General features: G+C 40.3%; 1 long non-coding RNA gene across 5 annotated transcripts in view; it reads left to right on the top strand.

The window, feature by feature from the left end:
- LOC140904999 (uncharacterized) overlaps positions 1-27,322 on the top strand; it is a 240,794-nt gene that overhangs the window by 104,321 nt on the left and 109,151 nt on the right. For 3 of the 5 annotated variants that reach the window (XR_012156702.1, XR_012156699.1, XR_012156700.1), the window contains 2 exons: positions 17,080-17,254; positions 17,877-18,025. The exons of the other annotated variants lie outside the window; for them this stretch is intronic. This is a non-coding gene — a long non-coding RNA (uncharacterized lncRNA). The remainder of the gene's footprint in view (positions 1-17,079; positions 17,255-17,876; positions 18,026-27,322) is intronic. 5 annotated transcript variants of the gene reach the window in all.

The raw sequence follows: 27,322 nt of genomic DNA, 5'->3' as shown, positions 1-27,322 counted from the left end.
GAATAGTACCAATGTAGTCCATCCCATAGAGCACATCTTCATTCTGAGATAGACATCTAGGCATTGAAGAAGCAGGTAACATACTGCAGAGATTCTCCTGTTTCGTCCTTGTTTTAGGGCACATGATATAGAAGTGTGCCTCTTAGTCATCTCTTGGTTTTTTGTTTTTTCCATAAGTTTTTACATGTTGGATACTTGTACTTATGTTGTCCAAGATTTTAGATACAGTTTTTTGCAAGCCTCCCTGGCTCTTTAGAATTCATTCCCTCTAATATTTTTTATGTGCCTGTACATTGTATATTAGTTTCCTACTACTGAGAGTGTTTTGGCTCTGAGTTAGAAGACTGTGTGTATACCTGTAAACTGGATTGTAACACAGGTTGTAAGCTCTGGTTCAAGGACTTTCTTTTGTCTGTAAAGTGCTTTGCATGTTTGACACTGCATAAATAACAATAATTGGCATCCCAGTACCAGTTTGGAACATCTCACCCCACATTAGGGTAGCTTCAGTGGTTGTGTCTGACATTTAATGGGATTGGTTACCTCTAGTTGGCTCTAAGTAGTTATTAATTCTAGTTATGGTGTTAGCACATTTTGTAGTTTAACTACGGTGGAAGTATCTCCTGGAAATGGACTTAACCATGCACTGCTGTGGCAGTCCCAAAAGCTTGTGCCAAGAAAAATGCTACTTGCTGCCTTTTACTAAGTGAAGAAGGTGTACAGTAAGGAGATGCAAAAGCCCACTTTATAGGTAAGAATTTTCTCAATGAATCTTATTTTCTATTCTACTTGGCAAATATGCATGTGTTTTGGAAGAGGAGTAGAAATTAGCAAGGTTATTTCTAAAGCAGTTACAATTTTAAGTAGCATTTTGTCATTCTGAGCACTTTTATTAGGCACCCACATGATTGACTGATGTTAGACTAGCTAATTGATTAGTATAGGTTAATTAACTGGGAAAAGAGTGCAAACCATTATTTTCATGTGACTCACAAAACAGTAGTTGGTTGCAATTTTTCAAAGATGAAGCAGTTAGCAATAAAACAATATTTAAAAAAAAATTTATAGCCTCAAAAGCTATTCTTGTCAAGTTATAAATTTATGGTATGTCATATTTGAATCCCGAAATCATGAGTGTCCCCTTGAAAATTCTTGATGAAATATATAGAACAAGTATAGACAGCAGGTACTATACCAAACAGTAAACTATAATTTTCAGACTAGTTTGAAAAATTAACCTTGCAAATGAATACATTAGCTGAACATTGATTTGCTTCAATAGTATTTGATTAAGGGCCTTTTCAGATGAATGCCTAATCAAATAATTATGTAGCACTATTCTCAAAATTAAAATATTCATTGTATTTTTTAAAATTAATTATGGAAGTTTAGGACAACCTGATGTCACATTTAAAAAAAAAACAAATGGGGGATTTCACAAGTAACCCCAGGGCCTAGTCTATTGGAAAATTAGTATTTTGGAAATAATTTATTCAGTCTTATGGGAAGACAATTGATGCTCCTTGCCCAAAGAATACCTTTTACTATTCTGTTGATTGACATCTGGTCTACGGGAAGCAATTTTTCTGTCCTGCCAATAGCGTTGCCAGTTTTGGTTGCATGTATTCATGGAGGTTTCATCACATGACATAATCTTTAACCAAAGACAAATTTGTATTTACTGGAGACTCCAGGACAATGCTTGAAGGTTGGCAATCCTACCAGCCAAGGGGGGAAAAAAGTATGGTAACACACTGGCAGTGCTAACTAGAATGATGAGGCCAATAAAAAGATGGGGGGAGATAATGAATAGATTACATGTACTAAATGATATATAAAAACCCTTTTGGATAGAGAACAATATGAACTTAATTTTAGATATTTTTAAATGTTAAAGTACTTCAAATTGCAAGAATTTTGTGTATCTCTGTGTATAGGGCATTTGTTGCTTAATTGGTATTATCTGGTTCTGGATCAGAAAGTGGTAATTTCAAGCACAACTGAAGATCTGTCACTGGCATTTAAATGGCGCATACATTGACTACTAGTTTTCTCTACATATCACCACTCTGCTGAAATACCATACCATTGCCCTATCTGCAGTGAACGATTTAAATGTCAATTCAAAATGCCTGTGTCTTGAGCTCTAAGGAATTAAGCCAATAGGCTTGATAACTTTTTCTTCTAAGCAGCTTTTATCTTTTTGACTTGTGAATTCTGTGTGGTCGTAATGAGGTGAGAGTAATAAGGCCATCACCAGGCAGAAACCATCCCCACTGACTTAACAGTGCTAAGATTTGGTCCTAGCGCTGCCAAAATTGTTGTTTGACATTTTCTCCCTATCCCTCTAGCTTTTCCTCTTTATAGTCTGCTATGATTCAAGCGTTGTCAGTCATTGCTATACTTGCAATAAGTAAACAGGTTTTCTTAGTGGACAGAACACTTCTTGCAAGAATTATATATGTTTAGTGTCAGACCCTGGACTATCAATCAGTCCAGCCAGAGTCACTGCAAGTAGGACGGTGCTTGCATTATAGGGACTTGTTGTTGTTTCTAAGGAACCTGGTCCACTAATAAGAAAAGGAAGATAGAGGAAATTTTAAATAATAAACTGTATTTCTTTTAGTTTTACAATAAAATTTAAGGGGTATTGATTTTTTAAAGCAAATCTTCAGACAAAAATATTACACAGAAGCCACAAATAAAATACAGCATAAATTAATGTTGAAATTTTCCAGTGTACCACTATGGGGGGACTTTTCTTTGAAAAGATCTGATATTTTTATTTAGCAGTTCTGAATGTTGATTATTTACATCTGCCTCATTTTAAGGAGTATTTTAATAAAGTCCAAGGTACAGTAGTTTGAAATTGGGTATAATGTATAACTTGCTTTAGAAATTGTCAGTTTCTCAAAACCATTAAGCTTTTATATAACACCATGCTGTGTCCAAAAATTGAATTTTCTTCCTGTTACACAAAAACCACAAATAAAAAGTATGTTGTTGATTTTGTGACATAAAATATAACAACATAGAGCCTTATGTGCTGTGTATTTTGTACAACAGCAACACAGAATGTTTGAGCTCTGCTATCCACTTGGTGAACTATCTCGCTGAGATATAAATAGATTTCTAATGACTGTCAGACTCTGTGCCTAGGAAATTTCCTTGTAGGTATATCATTACAGAGCTAACATCACTAATAAAATAGTAATATTTCACAAGTGCAGGAATATTTTTATATTCATAACTGTGAGGCAAATACCTAGCATATGCATAATTTTAGACTCATTTTAAAACTGGAATTTATCATAATTATCTACATATTATAATGGCAAAACATTTTTAATTGCTTTTGACTGGACTAGCAAAATAAGAAGGATGATGAGAAGGAAAGTTAACAGCAGATGGCCCTACTGTCAAAACCGCAGTCTCTTAACCCAAAATGAAGCAGCAGACTGAACAGAACATGTTTCTGGCTCCTAGTTCCAACTCTCAACGATAAGTGTGAATTAGCATTTGGTGGGGTTATAAATGTCTAGAGAGAAGTAAAAATAGTCTTATTATTTACAATGGGACAAAAATAGCAGAGAATGAGACTAGATAAGTTTCCCCCTCATATTTAATTTACCTTTTGGTATGATTTAGTAAGTCTGATTTAAATATTTAACTGTTGGAATGTTAATATTTTAGAAAACATTTTTTTCCACATTTACATAATGTAGGTCCCCCATTCTTAATCTCTCTCTCACATAAAGGATGCTTTTATATAGTAATGAAAAAAGTGTTTAATCTTCTATAACCCACCCTGACTGTGGAAAAAATAATTTAGCCATCAGTTGAAAAATATGTAATACACTTACATTTCACTGTGTTTCAAATAAGTTCAGCATTCATGCATCAATTGCAATATGGCCTGAAGGATTTGTCTTCTATTAAACACAACATGCATGCACAGATGTGATGCTGTAAAAATCCCAACATTTCCATGCACAAATTGCCTCAGAGAATTTAAGAATTCAAGATTACATTCATATGAATTTAAACTACAGAATATATAAAAAAAGTATCCTTTTTTTTTTTAGACTTGTGTGTAGCCTGAGAGAGAGAAAATAAACAGGTGTTAGATTACACTCCTGGATGGTCAATGAAAGTAAATTAACTGCTTCAGCTGATAGAAAAGAAGTGCTAACCCTAGCAACTTAAATGAATGGTGACACATCTACAAAATAATGTGAATTCCAAAGTGCAATTTAACCCCAAAGTAGAGTGTGAGGTAGGGGTGTGTGTGTGTGTGTGTGTGTGTGTGTATGTATGGAACAATCTACCGGACTAAAATAATGAGAATGAAATTGTTAGGAGATGGAACTGGTAACAGAGACACAGATCCATTGTTTGCTTCTTGTCATGATAAATGTTGCTCAATATGCCATCAGTGCAACAATATATGTGGCCGTCACTGTGATAATCTGTAGAGGAGAATGGTGTTACAAAAGACATCTTACTATTAAAATATTTTTTATTTTTTAATACAAAGATAGTGAAAATTGTATTTTAAAGAACAAATTAACTGTTGATTAGTTAATTAACTGTTTCAATAATTTTTAGATTCTAGAAAAATAATATGATAAATGAATTAATAAAAGTAATCTGTTTTTTATAACTGAACCATCAGTATTTACAGTATAATTATTTCTGAAAACTGGTAATGGGGCGCCAGTTATAATCTATTCTGTGACTAGCTTTGGCAGCAACTTAAATATGAGTGTTTACCTTTGTCTTCTAGTTTGAAGATCAAAATTCTGTCAGTATTTTGACAGGTTATATAGAGCTGTAATGTGGATGTAGAGCTTAATAGCATCTCCTACAGTGTTAGATAGGTACACACATAGTCAATTTCTAACGCAGAAGCTGTTTCATAACCTAGAAACATTCATGGGATATATTATGAATAATTCTTAATACAAAATATAAATTATGTTATTAGTGCTATGAATCATTGTTTAGTGTCTAGTAACACAAAGGAGCCTATTATTTAATTGCTATTGGCAGACATTGTGACAAGGCTTATAATTTCTTTGATATTCTTTCATCAGCAAGTCAAAACTATAGCATAGGTACCCTGTTCTTTATTTTCCCTTGTAATGATCCCGGTGTTCAGAGGAGACTCTCGATCTCTGCTTCCTTTGAACTTTCTAGTTGTGTGAGGCTGTTTTGCTTGTATCTACTGCTGAAAATTTTCAGATTAACTTGCTAGACTTTAAGAAACTCTTTATAGTCCGAAGCTAAGTTTGACTTTGGTTAATTAAAATATCTAATTGCCTAAAGCTGATCCCTGACCTATAAATGTTGCTTGGGAGACTATAGTCAGTAAGAGCTGGAATCTTATAGAAATATTTAATTATTCTGTTCTACCCCTTTGATTCCCCTCCCCTTTTAAAAATATAAATTCAGCACATAATGGTATTGGAAACCTGTTGAAGAGAAATTTAACTGAAGAGTTTCCAAAAATTTTGTTTGCTTAAATATCTTCAGATGCTTATCAAACATGATCCTTCTAAACCAACCCCATAAAATTCTGCATATTGGTATTTAGAGATATTCAGTCCCATCCCATGTATTCCTCATTCATTCTTTGTGTTTGCTTTATATATCTCTAAACAAAGGGTGAAATCCTGCTTCCATTGTAGTCAGTGGCAAAATGCTCATTGACTTCAATAGCCTAGGATTTCACCTATACCCTCAATTTTTCTTCCACCCCTTAATTCTTGTATTGCTATTTCTCTTCCAATTTTCTTTTTAATACCGTTCATCGTAATCCTTTCCTGTGTCCTCCAAGAGGGTAGTACTGTATTTCTTGATTCTTATGCTTTCTAAGCCCTGATCTACACTAGGACTTTAGGTCGAATTTAACAGCGTTAAATCGATGTAAACCTGCACCCGTCCACACGATGAAGCCCTTTATTTCGACTTAAAGGGCTCTTAAAATCGATTTCCTTACTCCACCCCTGACAAGTGGATTAGCTCTTAAATCGGCCTTGCCGGGTTGAATTTGGGGTACTGTGGACACAATTCGACGGTATTGGCCTCCGGGAGCTATCCCAGAGTGCTCCATTGTGACCGCTCTGGACATCACTCTCAACTCAGATGCACTGGCCAGGTAGAGAGGAAAAGAACCGTGAACTTTTGAATATCATTTCCTGTTTGGCCAGCGTGGCAAGCTGCAGGTGACCATGCAGAGCTCATCAGCAGTGGTAACTATGATGGAGTCCCAGAATCGCAAAAGAGCTCCAGCATGGACTGAACGGGAGGTATGGGATCTGATCGCTGTATGGGGAGAGGAATCCGTGCTATCAGAACTCCGTTCCAGTTTTTGAAATGCCAAAACCTTTGTGAAAATCTCCCAGGGCATGAAGGACAGAGGCCATAACAGGGACCCGAAGCAGTGCCACGTGAAACTGAAGGAGCAGAGGCAAGCCTACCAGAAAACCAGAGAGGTGAACGGCCGCTCCAGATCAGAGCCCCAAACATGCCGCTTCTATGATGAGCTGCATGCCATTTTAGGGGGTTCAGCCACCACTACCCCAGCCGTGTTGTTTGACTCCTTCAATGGAGATGGAGGAAACATGGAAGCAGGTTTTGGGGACGAAGAAGAAGAAGATGATGATGAGGAGGAGGTTGTAGATAGCTCATAGCAAGCAAGCGGAGAAACCGGTTTTCCCGACAGCCAGGAACTGTTTCTCACCCTGGACCTGGAGCCAGAACCCACCGAGCCCACCCAAGGCTGCTTCCTGGAACCGGCATGAGGAGAAGGGACCTCCGGTGAGTGTACCTTTTAAAAATACTATGCATGGTTTAAAAGCAAGCATGTGAAAGGATTACTTTGCCCTGGCATTCGCGGCTCTCCTGGATGTACTCCCAAAGCCTTTGCAAAAGGTTTCTGGGGAGGGCAGCCTTATTGCGTCCTTCATGGTAGGACACTTTACCACTCCAGGCCAGTAACACGTACTCGGGAATCATTGTACAACAAAGCATTGCAGTGTATGTTTGCTGGCGTTCAAACAACATCCGTTCTTTATCTCTCTGTGTTATCCTCAGGAGAGTGAGATATCATTCATGGTCACCTCGTTGAAATAGGGTGCTTTCCTTCAGGGGACACTCAGAGGAGCCCGTTCCTGCTGGGCTGTTTGCCTGTGGCTGAACAGAAATGTTCCCCGCTGTTAGCCACGGGGAGTGGGGAGGGTTGAGGGGGTAGCCACGCGGTGGGGGGAGGCAAAATGCGACCTTGTAACGAAAGCACATGTGCTATGTATGTAATATTAACAGCAAGGTTTACCCTGAAAGAGTGTAGCCACTGTTTTATAAAATGTGTCTTTTTAAATACCGCTATTCCTTTTTTTTTCTCCACCAGCTGCATGTGTTTCAATGATCACAGGATCTTCTCCTTCCCAGAGGCTAGTGAAGATTAGAAAGAAGAAAAAAAACGCACTCGTGATGAAATGTTCTCTGAGCTCATGCTGTCCTCCCAGAGCACAGACGAATGCGTGGAGGCAAATAATGTCAGAGTGCAGGAAAGCACAAAATGACCAGGAGGAGAGGTGGTGGGCTGAAGAGAGTAAGCGGCGGGCTGAAGACAGGGTTGAAGCTCAAATGTGGCGGCAGTGTGATGAGAGGAGGTAGGATTCAATGCTGAGGCTGCTGGAGGACCAAACCAGTATGCTCCAGTATATGGTTGAGCTGCAGCAAAGGCAGCTGGAGCACAGACTGCCACTACAGCCCCTGTGTAACCAACCGCCCTCCTCCCCAAGTTCCATAGCCTCCACACGCAGACGCCAAGAACGCGGTGGGGGGGGGTCACTGGCCAACCAGCCACTCCGCCACAGAGGATTGCCCAAAAAAAAGAAGGCTGGTATTCAATAAATTTTAAAGTTGTAAACTTTTAAAGTGCTGTATGGCATTTTTCTTCCTTCCTCCACCACCCCTCCTGGGCTACCTTGGTAGTCATCTCCCTATTTGTGTGATGAATGAATAACGAATGCATGAATGTGAAGCAACAATGACTTTATTGCCTCTGCAAGCAATGATTGAAGGGAGGAGAGGAGGGTGGTTAGCTTACAGGGAAGTAGAGTGAACCAAGAGGCGGGGGGTTTCATCAAGGAGAAACAAACAGAACTTTCACACCGTAGCCTGGCCAGTCATGAAACTGGTTTTCAAAGCTTCTCTGATGCATACCGTGCCCTCATGTGCTCTTCTAAACCGCCCTGGTGTCTGGCTGCACGTAACCAGCAGCCAGGCAATTTGCCTCAACCTCCCACCCCGCCATAAACGTCTCCCCCTTACTCTCACAGATATTGTGGAGCGAACAGCAAGCAGTAATAACAGTGGGAATATTGGTTTCACTGAGGTCTAACCGAGTCAGTAAACTGCGCCAGCGTGCCTTTAAACATCCAAATGCAGATTCTACCACCATTCTGCACTTGCTCAGCCTGTAGTTGAACAGCTCCTGACTACTGTCTAGGCTGCCTGTGTACGGCTTCATGAGCCATGGCATTAAGTGATAGGCTGGGTCCCCAAACATACTTATAGGCATTTCAGCGTCCCCAACAGTTATTTTCTGGTCTGGGAATAAAGTCCCTTCCTGCAACTTTTGAAACAGACCAGAGTTCCTGAAGATGCGAGCGCCATGTACCTTTCCCGGCCATCCCACGTTGATGTTGGTGAAACGTCCCTTGTGATCCACCAGAGCTTGCAGCACTATTGAAATGTACCCGTTGCAGTTTATGTACTCGCCGGCTTGGTGCCCTGGTGCCAAGTAGGGATATGGGTTCCATCTATGGCCCCACCAGAGTTTGGGAATCCCATTGCAGCAAAGCCATCCACTATGACCTTCACATTTCCCAGGGTCACTACCCTAGATATCAGCAGATCTTTGATTGCGTGGGCTACTTGCATCACAGCAGCCTGCACAGTAGATTTGCCCACTCCAAATTGATTCCCAACTGACCGGTAGCTGTCTGGCGTTGCAAGCTTCCACAGGGCTATCGCCACTCGCTTCTCAACTGTGAGGGCTGCTCTCATCTTGGTATTCATGCGCTTCAGGGCAGGGGAAAGCAAGTCACAAAGTTCCATGAAAGTGCCCTAATGCATGCGAAAGTTTCACAGCCACTGGGAATCGTCCCAGACCTGCAACACTATGCGGTCCCACCAGTCTGTGCTTGTTTCCCGAGCCCAGAATCGGCAATCCACAGCATGAACCTGCCCCATTAGCATCATGATGCATGCATTGGCAGGGCCCATGCTTTCAGAGAAATCTGTGTCCAGGTCTTGATCACTCACGTGACCGCGCTGACGTCGCCTCCTCGCCCAGTATCGCTCTGCCAGGTTCTGGTGCTGCATATACTGCTGGATAATGCGTGTGGTATTTAATGTGCTCCTAATTGCCAAAGTGAGCTGAGCGGCCTCCATGCTTAATTGAATAATTGATTCTAATTGTGTTTTGCATCTGTTGTCTTTATTTATTTTCCTAAAGAAAGGTTGAATTTCATCAGGTGGTAACTATTAAAACTTGTTGCTTTGTAACTAAATAGAGCTTTTACACTAAATGTGGTGCTTCTTTTTGCTGACCAGGAGGATATACTATATCTATGAACATTTAAGCAATTATATATCTTAACTTAATTTACATTTATTCAGATTTTTAATTTTCACATTTTGTTTATGGTAGAAACTAGTGAATGATGCATTACAAATTTTCTAGATGAAGATTAATTTTTTACTTGTGATTTGTGCCAAGCTATATTTGGATCATAATTCAAATTCAATTAAAATGCACAAAATCAGCATTTTAATTTTTTTATTAAATAAAACTATCTTAAATGTGCTGGACACAATAGAAAAACAAGTTTTTGCATTTAAAACTAGCTTATTTTTTAAACAAGAAATATTAGCTGAAATCAGTATATTGATCTGATTGTTTCTGATCACCATATCCTTGAAGATTTTAGAACTAGTAGAGCCTATCCTCTCACACCTAGTTTTAATACATAGATTGGACGAGGAACACAACTACTTTTTCAACTCCCAATTGATTTCTGAACTTTGAAAGAACTAGTCATTGAACTGAACTAGATGAATAAACTCAAATGAGGAAAATATTCTTCCTGCACCTGCAAAAGAGGCTACTGCTATCACAAACCGGTTTAGCACATCAGTAACCTCAGGTTCCATTTGCTTAGCCAGTGACGTCCACCAGTTCAGTGGTGTGATTTTTTTTAAGCAGTACATGTTTGCTGTCAAGTTTTAATGTTTTTTATATATAATTTAAATGATTTTACTAGATTATAATAAGCTTAGCCCTTAACATAGGTTGTCCATTATAAATTGACTTTAAATGTTTATTTAAAAAAAATAAATTTGTATTTAATTTAAATTTTAAAAGTTCAGTTTCAATAAAAATCCAATCTCCATTTATTTGTTTAAAATCATTGATTTTTATCTTCCCAAGAGCAATATTACTTCACCTGTACAGCACATTGACAACTGAATGGTTGGGGGAGTAAAAACAAAGCAGAAGAGCGGGGAAGGGATAATAACCTACAGAGGAAAGTATCAACCATGAACATTCTGTATGTGAGACTAAAACAATGAATAGAGTGTGGCTAGCAAGCTTACAAATAAATTCCTTCAGCGATTAACAAAGAAATCATGACTTGAAAACAGTTTTGAATAGTAAAATTTGTCTGCTAATGGTTAGGTAAGTATATCAGTGGCTTATATTGTGTTTTGCAAGTATCAGGAAAATTTCCTGACACATTAAATCAGTTAGTCTTTTAGTGGTGGTTTAGGCTTTGAGTAAAGAACCATTATTATTGTTCTGCCTTTTATAGGATACCTTCTGTTCCTAATTTTACATCAGAATTAAATGTTGTGGGGTAAATGTTAACTTCAGAAGGTGAGTTTGGTCACATTCCTCTGAGACGGTACTAGTAGTGCTTTATTTGTTGTGTGGAAGCACTGCACTTGCATCAAACATTAAATCATGATTAATGATAAAAGAATACATTTACTTAAATATAATACATCTTCAGATGCTGAAAATCATTTTAGAATGGCCTGTCTTTTTCTATATCTTACATGTGAAAGCAATGTTTGGGGGAAAATGAAAATAATATTTCATCCAAATGATTTTAAAGCTCTTAAAGATTTACAGGCTGTTACCATGGTGTTGTACATGACAGCAAACGAGCAGAGTTTGGCAATGCGGACAAAACACAATGCCTCTAACTTTTTTTTTCCTGCAGGACCAGTAAGACTCCAAAGGCTTGTGTTGACTGGTAATAAGATTTAATTCAGGGGTGGGAGGGGTGGAGGGTGGGGAGAATATCCATATTCATTGCTTAATTAAATAAAATTCTTCTAGAGGATTCTGGGAATTCTCAACAGTTCCTTCAAAAGCTTCTCTTTGATAGTGGTAAACAAATTACCTTACGAATAACTTCCTAATCAAGGAAAAGTAGAGCTGTTCTCTACTTGATCTCTCCCTTTGGGTGGTCCCAGTCAGAGAGCAGCAGTTTTCTTCCTGATGATTTAGTTTCTGAAAAGCTATATAGTATTATGCTGACAGCTGTAGACCTTTTTTTTTTTTTTGTTTTTTGTTTTGTTAGGGATAACAAACATTCTGTGCTGAAGACAGCATCAAGCCCAGCTTGCAGTATGCCCAATTAGAGAAGCTAAAATCTCATTTGTTTCACCATGGGAGCCTCTGAAAACACACCGTTTTGGCCTCATTACAGTATTTTTAACTTTATAAAAACAATTTCATTATGGAAATTAAAGAAGCTCATTTGGTCTTAGCAGTTGCACTGAAGTTAATAAATTCCACAAGAATTTCAACAACTTCAGCATGTAGGTTTTTTTCATCTTCACTTAATTACAGCAAAAAGTTTCTTTAAAAATATTTTTGGTGTACAGTTATCTGCAAAGAAAACTGTAATTTTGCTGAACTAGCTATTTATTGTTTAAAATGCAGGAAAAACAATTCTAAATTTCTCTTTCTGAGAATAAAGAAAACTTATGAAAATAGTTTTGTAGGTGCCCCTCTCCCTTCCCCTCCCTGCTAATCTGTAGACATCCAAGTGTTGACCACAGTTGCCAGCTTTCACGTGGTAAATAAGCACCTCAACTTTCAGAATAAACCAAAAATCAAGCTAATGCCATTTCAAAACAAGGCCAAAACAAGCCAATCCCTAAGAACTCCAACACTCTGTGACTAGATCCCCCCCCAACATGCAGTCTGGGACTGTGGTTGGCCTGCTGTGTACCCGTGACTCTCTCCCCGTCCCACTCCTGCTTGCCAGGAGCCAATCAAAAAAAAAAAAAAGAAGCAACAAGCTACAAACTAGCCAACAAGCAACTCACAAGCCAATTAAGCCAAAAACAAGCCCAATTTCTATGGTTTTTTTTGTGGGTTTGGCGTGTCTGGTGTTGACTAGCATTTGCTATACCTAGCTCCAACCTAAAGGCCTTTTAAATCCTCAGCTTTTGCCTTTGTGTGTCAGGCTTTTCTGTTTTCATTATGTTCCTTATTACTGTTCTTTACTTAGGAACTTTGATGGTTCAAAGCTAATTAAACAAAATGTATAAAACCTTTATGGTAAGATTACATGTATAGATAAACCATGGTTCAAACTTATTCTGGAAAAGTTCATTAAGAAGAATTTAAGAATGGACACTGGCAAGTCTTAAAAGATGTTTACTGCACGATGATTATACTTGCTTGAAATAGGGACAAGTGAGAGGACAAAATTAGAAACTCTTTTTGAACATTCCCTCAAATTTGGCAGTACTAGGACAGAATAAAGATTATTTCTATGATATGGGAGTGAGTATAGGTTGTCCCATTGGCCTCATTTACTTTCACATAATGAATTCCTTGTAGCAAGAAAAATGAAATACTATATTAAATGGTTATCAGTATGGCTAGCCAGAATTGTTTATTGCTGAGAAAATAGAGAGGGCAAACAGGTTGACTGTCTTGTCAACCTACATCAGAAGTAGCTGCAAATAAACTACACAGTGAATTATCAAAATTTAAAGGAATGCAGGACTACTTCTACTAAATATACTATAGAAATAAGCCAGCTTGTCATAGTGTAGGAGGCATGGGAGGCGCCTTGTTAAGACAACTTTATTTTTCATGTACGTTTTGTTTTTATGTACTACACTGTCATATTGAGTCTTATCAATGAAAATGGGAAAGTTAAATCCATGGCTCTGGTTCTCTTTCTACTTTACAGTTATAGAATCATAGAAAATATAGGGCTGGAATGAACCTCAAGAAGTTATCAAGTCAACAAGTCCCTTGTTCTGAGGCAGGACCAAGTAAATCTAGACCATCCCTGAGGGATATTTTGTACAATCTATTCTTAATAGTCTCCAGTGATGGGGATTCAACAACTTCCCTTGGAAGCTATCAGAGTCTGGGGTGCAATCCAGACTAGAGAGGGCTTGTGTCACTACCTGCCATGCAACCTTGATTGCATCACAATGCTTTGCTGCTAGAGCTCCCAACCTGGGCCCCTCATAAACAGCCAAATAGCATGCAGGTCACACCCTGAGCGTCTGTGTATAGCTTCAGCCTGCTAACAACATTTCAGTCAACGTTCAGGCTTCCTCGAGCCTTAGGGCTTGTTTACACTGAAAAAATACCCCCCTGGGGCGCAGCAAGTTACAGCACTGTAAAACACTCCTCATTGAGGTTGTTTTATTTGAGCGCTGGGAGAGCTCTCTACCAGCGCTGTGCCGTGACCGCACAAGGCACGTTAAAGGCACACACAAGGCACGCACAAGGCTGCCAGTGTAGACTAGCCCTATGTTATCACTTGCAGAATGACCCCAAACACTCCCTCAGTCCTGGATTTTCCCCGGTCAAGTTGGTTCTGCACTGTGCAGCCCTCTCCTGGGCAGTTCTGATATTAGAGGTCTGTTGCCCCTATGAGGGGTCAATGTGGAAAAGTTTGTTACTTTAATTGGAGTTACCAAACACTTCAATTTAAACACAATGCTGGATTAGTTTTGATTAAAGAATCAAAAAAGTTTAATTACAAAGAGATTTTAAGTGAGTACAAGTCTAAGGCATTAAAATTAGAAATGGTTATGAGAATAAAGAGACAGCACTTTCTAGTAACTAGATCTTAACAAACTTGATTTGATTCAAGGTGAAATCCTTACTACATGGTCCCAGCAACACAGCTGACCAAATTCTCAAATCAGGATCTGCCCCCAAGTCCAAAGGGTTGGTTCCTTTGAGTTCTTACATGAAAAAAAAAGAGAGATAGAGAGAGGTGGACCGGGTGAGATGTTCTTGCCCTTTATTTTTATGGTCCAGTCCCCCATTGCCTTTGAAGTGGATTCTTCTGAGTATTACCCTTCGCAGCAAAGTTTATTCAAATAGTGAAGGCAGTGGAGTCTGGGGGTGAAGGTGCCGCCATGCTCTTTCTCCCCTGTGTATGCTGAAATGAAGATTTGCCTTGTCTCCCTCTTGCTATCTCAAGGACCTTGTTTAGTACTTATATGTAAATTGAGGTGAACATCCATTCCTTTGTTTAAGATAGACCTGCTTAACCACCCCTGCCCATTCGGGGCTATATGGGTTTGAACATGTGCTGCCATCATATAGAGGGAATTCATAACTTTACATATAATGTTGCTACATACATTTCACCGTGTTTATATTGACCAATGAGCTTTTTGAATGGTACCTCACAAGGCATATTTTGTACAGATTTTTACAGTGGTGTGTAGAGTGAGAATATAGCGGTACATTTGGTCACAGAAGACCTATTCCAAGATTTTTTTTTTAAATGTAGCATAGTAAGATTGTCTAATTATTTATCTGTGATGTAAAATATATATGACCTGTTTATACACAGAGCTGGTCCAAATAGTGTGGGTCAAAACATGCAGCTGCTAGGGGGCTAGTGTGAAAGCTCACTGCATGTGCTTCAGTGTTGCATGATGTGGCATACAAGCTGCATCTTGTGGATTGAGAGCTCTGTGATCCAAGTAATTTGAGTAAAGGTGACTTGTCTCCATCATAACTGTTTGCCTGGGAAGTTTTTCTTCCTCGCCCCAACCTCTAATGGTAAACCTCCATTTGTTATTTCCTTAGCTCCCTCTAAAATCTCTCTTTGGACATATTATCTGTATTCCTCCCCACCCAAAAAACAGTGGTAATAAAATGTACCAGTTGGTATAGATGGGAGTCTGGAATAGGACATAGTGGGTTTTAGACAATGCAACCTTGTGTTTACTTGTAGTCATGTGGAAATGTGTCCATTAGGACTAAAACCACCAACCACTTTCACATAGGCCTGGAAAGAGCCATCAGATTGTAATGGCTTTGGGTCTTTACTGACCTAGGGTGCATTAAAATCACCCTACAGATACTGGTGAAAAAGGTTCTTTATCCCATCATGCATTTCTGGAGCATTTCAGTCTCCCTGAAACACCCTTAAAGAAGCAATAAATAAAAAGAGGTTAATGTCATGGAGTTTAAGGCCAGAAGGGACCACCAGATCATCTAGTCTGACCTCCTGTATGTCACAGGCCACTAACACTAGCTAGTACCTGCACACTAAACCCAATAATCAAAACTAGACCAAAGTATCCATGCATCTGATGAAGTGGGTTCTAGCCCATGAAAGCTTATGCCCAAATAAATTTGTTAGTCTCTAAGGTGCCACAAGGACTCCTTGTTTTTGTTGATATGGACCAACACGGCTACGACTCTGAAACCAAAGTATTACAGTCCACAGGAAATTACATGCGAGTCCCAGGCAGAGAATAGGGAGGGACCAAAGTAATTATGTAATTAAAACATAGTGCTAGAAACCTACCCATTCTGAATTTTACCATCTGTCTTCACATATTTCTTCAGTGTTCTTTTCCCTTGGAATATGTCCCAGTTGCTTTTTCTGTGATAGAATGATCCTGTTTACCTAATAGCCTTTAAACTCAAGTATACAAAGCTATTTTATTTATAATACCATGTTGAAATCAAATCTTTTTCTTAAATGACTTCGTGGGGTGGCAGTAGGAGAGAGGTAATCAGCAGTAATGGGGCTCAGGCAATTCTGATCCCCCGATGCCAGGACCTCTTCCTTGCTGCCAGAGCTGGCACTGCTGGTGCTCCTTCACTTCCTCTCCTACCATCTTAAATAAGAGCTGGAAGGAGAAATAAGTACCAGTAAGACCAAGGCACATTTTGATTCCATCACCGCACCAGCCTTCTTTTTTCCATAGCTGGAGTTGCCACATCCAAGGTCCCCCAAGGTCCTTGCTCACTTAGGCTTTGTTTACACTGGTACAGTGGATTGTGTTAGAAAAGGTGTAAACAAAGACCAGCTAATTTTGTTTTTAAACACAACTAAGTTTGTCTGTGCCGGTGCTAAGTACAGATTTACATATTAATTAAATATGATAATTAATGTTTCTATCAACTCAGTTTTCCAGGCCTATGCACAGAGAAGTTGCACTAAATTAAGGTAAATTCACTTTTTTTTAACTGATTTACTTAAGAGTGCTAAAGGCTGTGTGGACACATTTATTTCAGTTTATATCAGATCTATTTCACTTTAGCTGAATACAGTTATCGCACCGTAAATGAAATGGGTGCAGCTTTTGCATATAGTCAAGCCCAAAGCCCAAGGTAGCAGGAAGCCTTGGATGACAGTTGTGCCTCCAGTGTCCTCTCCTTTTGTTTCTGGTTCTTCAGAAATCTGACATGATAGTTGCTCCCTCCCACTTTTCAGATAAATGGGAAGAAAGAAATAATGCTTCAAAGGAGGGCTCACTGGCAGGGGGAGAGATATAGAAGAAAAAGTCTGGTATGCACAGGGAATTCTGTAAAGAATTTCTGCTCCATTACAGATATGTAGTCTGACTGTCAGCTCACAATAGTCTTCAGTGAGAGCCCAGCACATCAGGGCAAGTGAATGGATGCTGGCCATCCAGGCCATTCAAGGTTTAGTATTATTAATGGTATTATTTCTTTCAACAATCTTTTTTTTAATAATTTAGACAAGCAGTTGGAAAAAGCTGAGACCAATGAAGCGATGATCTGGAATTAAGTAACAGATGATGGCAGCGTTACTGAAATGTTGAAGGTTTAGATAGACAGCAGCCTCCTTGAACCTGGAGAAAGAGGGCACACAGAGTTCTTGGACCCAGACCCAACCAAGACCATAAGAAATAGGTAATAGTAGTTTCATTTTTAACAGTTTGTAGAAGAAGGGGGAAAAGGCTAGCAAGAGAGAGGCAGAAAACTTTACCACATGGATCATGATGCCAGACAGATCACCATTTATGGAGAAATCTGAGCTAAGACATGGCCAAAGAAGAGAATGAATTCCTGTTGAGCCTCACCAATGAAACAGACTCCTATCAAGTATTTGGGGACCTGCCAGACTCATTCTTGTTCATGATGCCAACAGAGTCGTCGTGTGTGTAGCAAAATGCCAGGGTTTCATTCTGTGTAAATTACCCCTAGATAATGTATCTTCTCCACCTTTCTGAAGAAGCACTTCAGAAGCCACTTAAAGTATAAAACTGAAATAGTAAAACTCTGGATAATTTATGGATTAGACAAATGTGATGATCTATCCTTCAACTGTACTCAAACCAATTTATCATATACACTACCAAAACACAGTTTATTTGCTTTTTTATAAATCAAGTAAATCCTGTTTTATTACAGAGAAGGGAGGTGGAGACAGGAGTTTAATTTGAAATGGAGTTTGCTGCAGCATGCAGATATGATGCTCCAAGGTGCTAAGATGTTTTTACGTTTTTGTTGAAATTTTTTTTTGTCACGATAGATTAGCAGCATCCTACAAGAGGAGTGTCTGGTCTGAAGAAGAACAGGCAAGCAGAGGCTAAGAAGAGTAAGGTGTACCAGCCAGGAGCCTTCACATAAGCTGAAAATCTTCTCTCTTAATATTGGGGAAATCAACAGTTCTGTCAAAAGGTTGTTCTATGATCCTCTCATTCTTAAGAAGACAGGGCTGTGTAGAAGAGCCACATTTCACATAACCTAGATCTTTTTAAAATTTTTGATATTTGCTAAGAGAAGCTATGAGTCTGAAAGTAGTTTCAATGGTTCTCTCTTTTTGGGGAGGCAGGGTGGGTTTGTTTGTTTTAGCATTGTTTGAGCTATGATAAAGATGATCTTCCATAAGTTTGTTATTTGAAAGGTAGCCACAGGAGATGTAAGGTAGTAACTCGCTAGTCTTAGAGAAATAGTTTGTGTAACTATAAACAACCATGTTGGATGCTACCACGTTCTCAGATAAAATGCTTAGAATTTTCCCAGACGAATCATTGTAAGAAGCCTGTTGCAGGGGTGGGATACTTCCATTTCTCTTTATTTGTTCTTAGATCTCTTTTATGAGCTGAACTTTGTGTGTGCTGAAGGATGCCGTCAAGAAGCAAATCGCCAGGACCACCTCCAACCAAGATGTTGCCACCTACCTGAGCAGCTCACTGGAAGGTGAATTTGGAAGAGACGGGGGAGACTTTGCTTCATTCTGGACTTGTGCCCACAATGCTACATGACGACTGGCAAACTGTATCGGCTGCCACTGGACATGGTGCAAAGAACGACAGGAGCTGGGAGTCCTGGTGCCACAGGTGAAGAATACAGATCACATTATCATCACTCCGAGAGCTAGAACTATGCTGGCGAGGACCCTGAAGGATGCCATCTGCTGCCAATACGTGGAAAACCTGAAATGGAAGCCGGACCAGGGCAAGGTGTTCAAGGTGACGTGCAAGCGGGACGCCAACAACCGCTTCCTCTCCGGGGGCAGCTTCGCCTGATTTGCTGACTGGAGGTTCATCCACAGGGTGGCTCAACTGCGTTCCTCTGAACGGAGTCATCCGCCACAGGAATCAGGACAAGCGATGCAGGAAGTGCGGCTACACCAACGAGATGCTACCCCACGTCCTGTGTAGCTGCAAGCCCCATTCGAGAGATTGGCAGCTGCGACACAACGCCATCCAAGATTGCCTGGCCAGAGCCATCCTTCCACCCCTGGGGAAGGTTGCCATAAACTCCGCCATCCCTGGAACTGACAGCCAACTGCGACCAGACATCGTCATCACCAATGAGGACTGGAAGATCATCATCATGGTGGACGGTCACAGTGCCGTTCGAGAACAGGACCCCGGATTTCCACCATGCCCAAGCTCGAAAGGTAGAGAAATATGCCCCTCTAGCCGAAACCTGGAGAGCTAAGGGTTACAGGTCCAGACACACGCACTGATCGTCGGAGCCTCAGGCTCATGGGACCCCAGTAATGAGCAAGTGCTGAGAGAATGCGGAATCGGTCAATGCTATGCTTGGCTGATGAGGCAACTCATGGTGTCAGATGCCATCAGGTGGTCAAGGGACACCTACATAGAACACATCACTGGACATCGGGACTCATCATCATCACTTCCCATTTTTTTTACTTGATCCTCAAAATCATCAAGCTGATACCGTAAGCTTGTGACCAGCTCTTCCAAGGAACTCAGCAAATTAACAACAATGACAAGATCCAGACCTGCCTTTTAAAGCTTTACACTAGTTTTGTCAAACCTCTCTGGTATGACATTCCATAAGATACTCATAAATGCAGTTTCCCGTTGGCACATTTTGTACAATGTTTGTGCTTCCATTTGACTGTCACCATTTTACTCGGCATTGTCCATTGTTTCTTTCAAATAATGTCACAACTCCTCAATTATCAAAAACAATTTAGCCAGATTTTGTTCAATGTTAACAGCAATATCATCCTCTTTATTACTATTATTCTCTCTGCCTTCTGTACAGACAAATGGTAGGAAATACGCGTCATCTCTTTATCATTACTTTTGTCTTATATTTCAGGAACAGTTGCCTTTTCTTCTTCCCTCTCCTGAGGGAACAAGTTCATATCCATATCTTTACTTTGATTATCACTTTCTGAGAAAGACAGTCCAGGATCTTTGGAAGTTGATTCTGAAACAGTACTAGCAGAGAAATAGTAAGTTTTGGTAACTTGCTTATAGTATTCTGTCTTCCTAATTTTGTTTTCATTTATATTGTTGTTGGGATTCCCTCTGAAACCTTTTCCACTCAGCTTATCCAGAACAACTCATACATTTCTGATTGGTCTGTTAATTTTTGTAAGCAATCCATGTACAGATCATGAACAATCCACAAGCTGCAAAGTAGGTGAGTAAGCAGAGCTGCAGCTGCAAGCTTATCACACTTTACTCTTCTTACTATTTCTTTATCTACTAACTACATGTCATTTACAAGACTGATTTTTGAGTTTATTATTTGTCCATTGTTAACCTCTGTTTTCTTACTTCTGTTTTCTTTCATTGTTCATGCAAGGTCTGCAGCTGCTCCACTTGAAAATTGTCTACCAGACGTCTTGTTTAAGTGGAGTTAAAACAATACTAAAGAAGTGCTGTGCAGTGCTTTCATTAATAGCCAGCAACTGGTGATTACTGCTGCCAATTCGCACCCCCCATTTCCAGCAACCGAAAGTCTGAAAAAAATTAATTAAACTTTAACTGTGAAAGCTTAAGAAACTGAAAAATCAGTGTCAGCAGGGGACATAAATTATTCTTTTGTTCTTCTCAGCATTAGTATGAAAACAATCAAAATGTCCCTTGTGTATAGTGTATATTTTAAGGATTGGAGACTTCCCTCCCCACTGAGGAAAACAGGGACCTGACACCCACATGCATGAACACACACGTGCATACACCCCACACACAAAAAATGTCATTACTTTTTACCCAGGTTGGGCAATATTCAGTCCAGGACCAGTGACAGATAAGATTCATGATCCGTCAAGGTTTGAAATGGAAGGTTTATACTGTTGGAAAGGGAGCATCCCCATCTTCCTGATGGCATACCCAGTACTTGCTTCTAGTTCTTGAAAGTCCTGAGATATCTGATATTTTTAAGTGCTAGAAAATCTTTTTATATACATTTTTTGAGGTTTTAAAAATATATTAGTATTAATTCTCCTAAGCAATAGACAGCTGTAGTGATGGTACCAAGGCACTTGGCATTTATAAGTGGGCAGGTACACAAATATTATTAATATAATTACTTTAACAATCAAAATACTTCTACAATCCTTTTTCTTTGAAATATATGGCATGTGAAGATACTTGATAGTATGGAGCAGTATTCTGACAAAGATTTACTGGAAACTTATTTGGGATGATCTGCATAACTCACTTGTGGCTTCTCCACTTGTGAGTAGCTAGCAGTGTCAAAATCATGCTAATAAAACCGTTATATGACAACATTATTTATACATTAATTGTTTTGTCTCGCTCTTACAGGGGTGTGTGTGTATATGAATCCCATCCATAAACTACTGTATTTAGCTAAAATATTTTATTGATAAAATATTTTAGCTAAGTACAGTAGTTTATGGATGGGATTTTCAAAAGTGCTTAAGTGAGTTAGGTACCCAACTCACTTATACACTTGTGAAAATCCCATTTTAGATCAAATGTGGTGGGTTATTTCTAGGGCTGTCAATTAACCGCAGTTAACTCACACGATTAACTAAAAAAAAATTAATCACGATTAAAAAATGAATAATTATAGAATAGCAACTGAAGTTTATTAAATATTTTTGAATGGTTTTTCTACATTTTCAGTATTGATTTCAATTACAACACAGAATACAAAGTGTACAGTGCCACTTTATATTATTATTTTAAATACAAATATATGCACTGTAAAATGATAAAAAAAGAAAGTGTTTTTCAGTTCACCTCATACAAGTACTGAAGTGCAATCTCTTTATCGTGAAAGTGTAACTTACAAATGCAGACTTTTTTGTTACATAACTGTACTCAAAAACGAAACAGTGTAAATCTTCAGAGCCAACAAGTCCACTCAGTCCTACTTCTTGTTCAGCCAATCGCTAAGACAAACAAGTTGGTTTACATTGACAGGAGATAATGCTGTCTGCTGCTTATTTATAATTTCACCTGAAAGTGAGAACAAGCGTTCGCATGGCACTGTTGTAGCCAGTGTTGCAAAGTATTTACATGCCAGATATACTAAATGTTTGTATGCCCCTTCATGCTTCAGCCACCATTTCAGAGGACATGCTTCCATGCTGATGATGCGCATTAAAAAATAATGTGTCAATTAAATTTGTGACTGTACTCCTTTGGGGGAGAGAATTGTGTGTTTCCTGCTCTGTTTTACCTGCATTCAGGATATATTTCATGTTATAGCAGTCTCCGGTAATGACCCAATGCATGTTCATTTTAAGAACACTTTCACAGCAGATTTGACAAAACGCAGAGAAGGTACTGATGTGAGATTTCTAAAAATAGGTACAGCACTCAACTGAACGTTTAAGAATCTGAAATGCCGTCCAAAATCTGAGAGGGACCAGGTGAGGAGCATGCTTTCAGATGTCTTAAAAGAGCAATACTCTGATGCGGAAACTACAGAACCCAAACCACCAAAAAAGAAAACCAACCTTCTGCTGGTGGCATCTGACTCAGATGATGAAAATGAACATGCATCAGTCCACACTGCTTTGGATCATTATCAAGCAGAACCCATCATCAGCATGGAAGCATGTCCTCTGGAATGGTGATTGAAGCATGAAGGGGTATATGAATCTTTAGCGCATCTGGCATGTAAATATCTTGCAATGCCAGCTACAACAGTGCCATACGAACGCCTGTTCTCACTTTCAGGTGACATTGTAAACAAGAAGCAGGGAGCATTATCTCCTGCAAATTGTAACCAGCCTTGTTTGTCTGCGTGATTGGTTGACCAAGAAGTAGGACTTGTAGGCTCTAAAGTTTTACATTGTCTTGTTTTTGAATGGTATTTTTTGGACCTAATTCTACATTTGCAAGTTCACCTTTCATGATAAAGAGTTGCACTACAGTACTCGTATGAAGTGAATTGAAAAATATATTTTTTTACAGTGCAAATATTTGTAATAAAAATAAATATGAAGTGAGCACTGTACACTTTGTATTCTGTGTTGTAATTGAAATTAATATATTTGGAAATATAGTAAACATCCAAAATATTTAAAATAAATAGTATTCTCTTGTTTTTTTAATCGTGCGACAGCCCTAGCTGTTTCCCTTTTTTTATGTATATATGTGGTATAGGCCTGATCTCATCTACACTGGCACAAATCATCTACTGGTATACATGTAACATAACTCCTTTGAAAAGTCAGTGGAATTATAATGGATGACACTGGTGTAACTGAAATCAGAGTTTGGCCTAACATCTTGATAGCAATACAAAATAATGGGTACACTTATCAAAAGTGTGTCCCCTGGGCAGAAACCAAACTTAGAGATAGCCCACCATATCCCAGAATACACATCAGAAAGTCCACCAAATGATACAAGAGATCAAGGCGATAATTCCAGGTAACATGTGTGGGTGTAGTCTATAAATGATTATATATAATTCCATTTGCAAATGTGTGATCTATGGCTGCAGCCCTGTAGTTTTGAGCAGTTTATCCTGGCGCTTTCTCTAAACTGCTCTCCTCCCTTCTGGCATCTTACTGTTTGCTTAAAAATGGATTTCTCTATCGTGAGTATCTGGAACTACAAGCCTCACAATATAGACTCCCTCTTGATAATTCCTCTGGACATTCAGTCTCTTCAGTGTTGGCAATCATCCCATTATGTCTCCAAGGTCACTCCAGTACCGCTGTTCACATCATGACCAACACCGCTTCAGGCACCTGCATGCTTGGTACCAACGGTACCGCCTCCATCTGCAGTGCTGCTTCCTGCCTCATTCTGGGCGATAGATAATTCAGACCGCATACTTGCTCCTTCTGGTCTCGCTCCATCCTTATCACTGGGATGGAGGTCCTTGGCCTGGCACCTACTGGCCACCGATGCCCTATCAGTGGCCTCGGTGGACTCAGTGGGAAGCTCCTCGATCACAGAAGTTCCACTCCTAGTCTCGTTCAAAGGCAAAATCGCTGGCCAAGTCTGCGGTGCTGACCGTAGGTCCATGGGAGGTCCAGGTACCAGTGATCCCTCTCTATGCAGAACCTCCAGAGTACTCCCTCCCAGGTATATCATCCTTGTAACAAGATCCAGCTTTGCCTCAGTTAAAGACCTTATCCTCATCTCCAGATAACGTAGTGCTGCCTGGCTCATTCTTCCCTTCAGTACCAGAGGATTTTAAGGTGTACCAAGACCTTTTGCACCACACAGCCGCTTCCCTGGGCATCCAAGCAGAGTATTTGCAAAAGAACACCCATAGATTGGTGACCCTCTACAGCCATCTTTCCCTGGGAGAGTCACTCTCCCGATGAATGATGCACTCCTCGAACTGGCTAAGGCACTCTGGAGCACCCCAGCCTCAGTACCGTTGGTGGCTAAGTGCATGGAGAAGTGCTGTTTCGGTCCCCTGCAGAAGTTTTAGGGGTTTTATTCCTGTCTGCCCCCAAATTCCATAGTCATGACTCTGGTGAATCATAGAGTCCAATAGGGCAGATCCAAGTCCACCCCCAGGACAGAGATTCCAAACAATTGGACCTTATGGACAAAAAGACATACATGTCCTCATCCTTATAAATGCAAATTGCTAACCAGCTGGCCCTGCTGTCCAGATATGCGTTTCTTAACTGGACAGCTATGTCCATGTTCACAGACTGGCTGCCCACGACCTCACAGGAGGAGTTTCAGGCATTTGTTATGGAAGGCTTGCTTGGTGGCTAAGATGTTCTTGCATTCTGCACTCAATATCTTGGACATCTTGGGCCAGGGTGATGGCATCTTCAGTCACCATGAGGAGGGCTTCCTGGCTGCAGAATTTGGGTATTGTGTCCAGTGTCCAGCAAGCCATCGAGAACTTGCCTTTTGATGACCAACCTCTGTTTTCAGAGAAAACCGATGATATGCTTATGACAGAATGTACCCTTGTGTCTACACCCTACACACTGTTGTAATGATCTTTGTAGAAAGTATGCCTTGTAACGTATTCTGAAAACTCAACTTGCTTGTCAGTATTGTCCTGACAATGCTGCCACACATATTTTATATGTGAAGTTATAAGATTCCACTGTATGTTGAACTTAACACATGTTCCAAACTGAAGTTGGCAGACAGTTCTGTGTCAAATAAAGGAATGTGTGCTTAGTAAGACTGCTGAGAGCACATAGCAAAAAACTTCACTTTGAATTTAACATAGTTTAAATTAGGCACCAGTTGCATTTAATCTTTATTTTTCGTAGAACTATTTCTGAATTCTATCTATGTCTTAGATTTTAAGTGAGTACAAATAATATCTCTTTGTAGTTAATAAACTTGTTTTGTTTTATCTAATCCAGTGTGTTTAAGTCAAGGGTTTGGGAAAGTCCACGCAGGGTAACAAGATATGTGCATATCATTTCTATTAATAAAATTATGGACTTTATATAAGCTTGTGTTGTCCAGGAGAGGGCTAGGCAGTATAGGGCATACATTTCTGGGGTGAAATCTAGGAGTAGGGATGTGTTGAGGTCACCCTGAAATATAACCAAGGCTGGTAAGAGCCAAGGTGTGGCTGGCTAGCTGCAGCACACACAGAGGCATAGCTGGGAGTGACTTGCCATGCTGGAGGCTGTTTGTGGGCAGTCCAGACTAGAGGCTATGGCAGCAAAACAGGGTAAAGTGCACTCCAGGTTATAGGACAAGAGTGACATAGCTACGTATGAGTCTGGGTTGTACCCTGGGTATGTCACAATGCTAGCTTGTGGTCCCTGGGGATGGACACACTGGCAGCACAGAAGTGCCACTATGGCACGCAGCAGCAGTAATATCTCCTGCAATACACATTTGCTCAGCCTTTCCCTCTTCCAAAGCAATGGGACTATCTCAGAAAGAGGAATAGATTCCACAGGAGAAAGGAGTCAGGTTTGGGGGTCAGCCAGTCCATGCGCCCCTGCACTCTCTAATGCCCATTTTGACTCCTTGGTCCAGAGCACTGTTCCAGTTGTTGCTTCTCCATCCTCATCACCCCACCCTCTGGGGACAGGCTGGCCTGCTTTCACAATGCTTGGGGCTCAATCAAGTCCAACAACTGGATCCTAGACACTGCCAGATGGGGTTATGCCATCCAGTTCTTCTCCACACCTCCTCCCCATCCTTCCTCCCTGTCCCTCTTCAGGTACCCCTCTCATAAGATACTGCTCCTTGAGCAGGTCAGCTCTCCGTTGGCTTTGGGAGCAGTGGAGGAGGTTCTGCTGAAACACCAGGATGACGGCTGCTCCTCCCGGTAATTCCTGATACCCAAATCCAAGGGAAGGGTGAGACCCATCCTCAACAGGCCTCAACAAATATCAGGTATACGAGGTTCCAAATGGTCACTCTATCGAATATTCTCCCTGCATTGTCTCAGAATGACTGGTTTGCCACTCTGGACTTTCAGGATGCCTATTTTCATGTGGCAATTTTATCTAGCTGTAGAAAGTTCCTTCACTTAGTCATGGGAGAATGGCACTTTCAGTACACGGTCCTCCCATTCAACCTGTTTTCCACTCCTGAGCTTTCACCAAATGGATGGTTGTGGTTATGACATATCTCAGAAAAAAGGGAATCCAAATCTTCCCGTACATCACCAACCGGTACTGATGGGCACATCCAGAGAGGAAGTTCTCACTCACATCAGCACTACATTGTGTTTCCTCAGTGGTCTTGGTTTCATCCTAAACGGTGGAAAGTCAACCTTGACTCCCACTCAAAAAATCGAGTTCATTGAGGCCTGTTAGATTCCATGACATTGAGAGCATTCCTACTGACCAACTGTTTTCAGACAATTTGATGTCTTTGCCTCAATCTGTAACCTCAGTCTTTCGTGACAGTTTGAATGTCTCTGAGACTGTTGGACCACATGTCCACTGGCACCCAGGTGGTCCAGTTTGAACATTTGTGCCCCGACCAGACCTACACTGTCCCGGGCTGTACCATCTTTGATAATCTGTATTTGGTCCAGGATCTCTTGGAGCTCGGGTGTAGGGATGGTCTGTCATTCGCCCTTCTGTCCCTGGATCAGGAGAAGGGGTTCAACAGGGTGGACCACAGATAACTCCTAGGCACTCTGCGAGCGTTCGGCTTCGGACCTCACATTGTGGGTTTTCTCCAGGTGCTATATGTGGAGTGTCTGGTCAGACTCAACTGGACCCTGACTGAGCCGGTCAGCTTTGGGCGGGGAGTATGGCAGGGGTGCCCCTTCTCGGGCCAGCTGTGCACTCTGGTAATTGAGCCCTTTGTC

Source organism: Lepidochelys kempii, chromosome 1 (genome assembly GCF_965140265.1).
Source record: "Lepidochelys kempii isolate rLepKem1 chromosome 1, rLepKem1.hap2, whole genome shotgun sequence".
Lineage (NCBI taxonomy): Eukaryota > Metazoa > Chordata > Testudines > Cheloniidae > Lepidochelys > Lepidochelys kempii.
The sequence above is the reverse complement of the archived record's forward strand: the minus strand, read 5'-3'. Positions and strand labels throughout refer to the sequence as shown.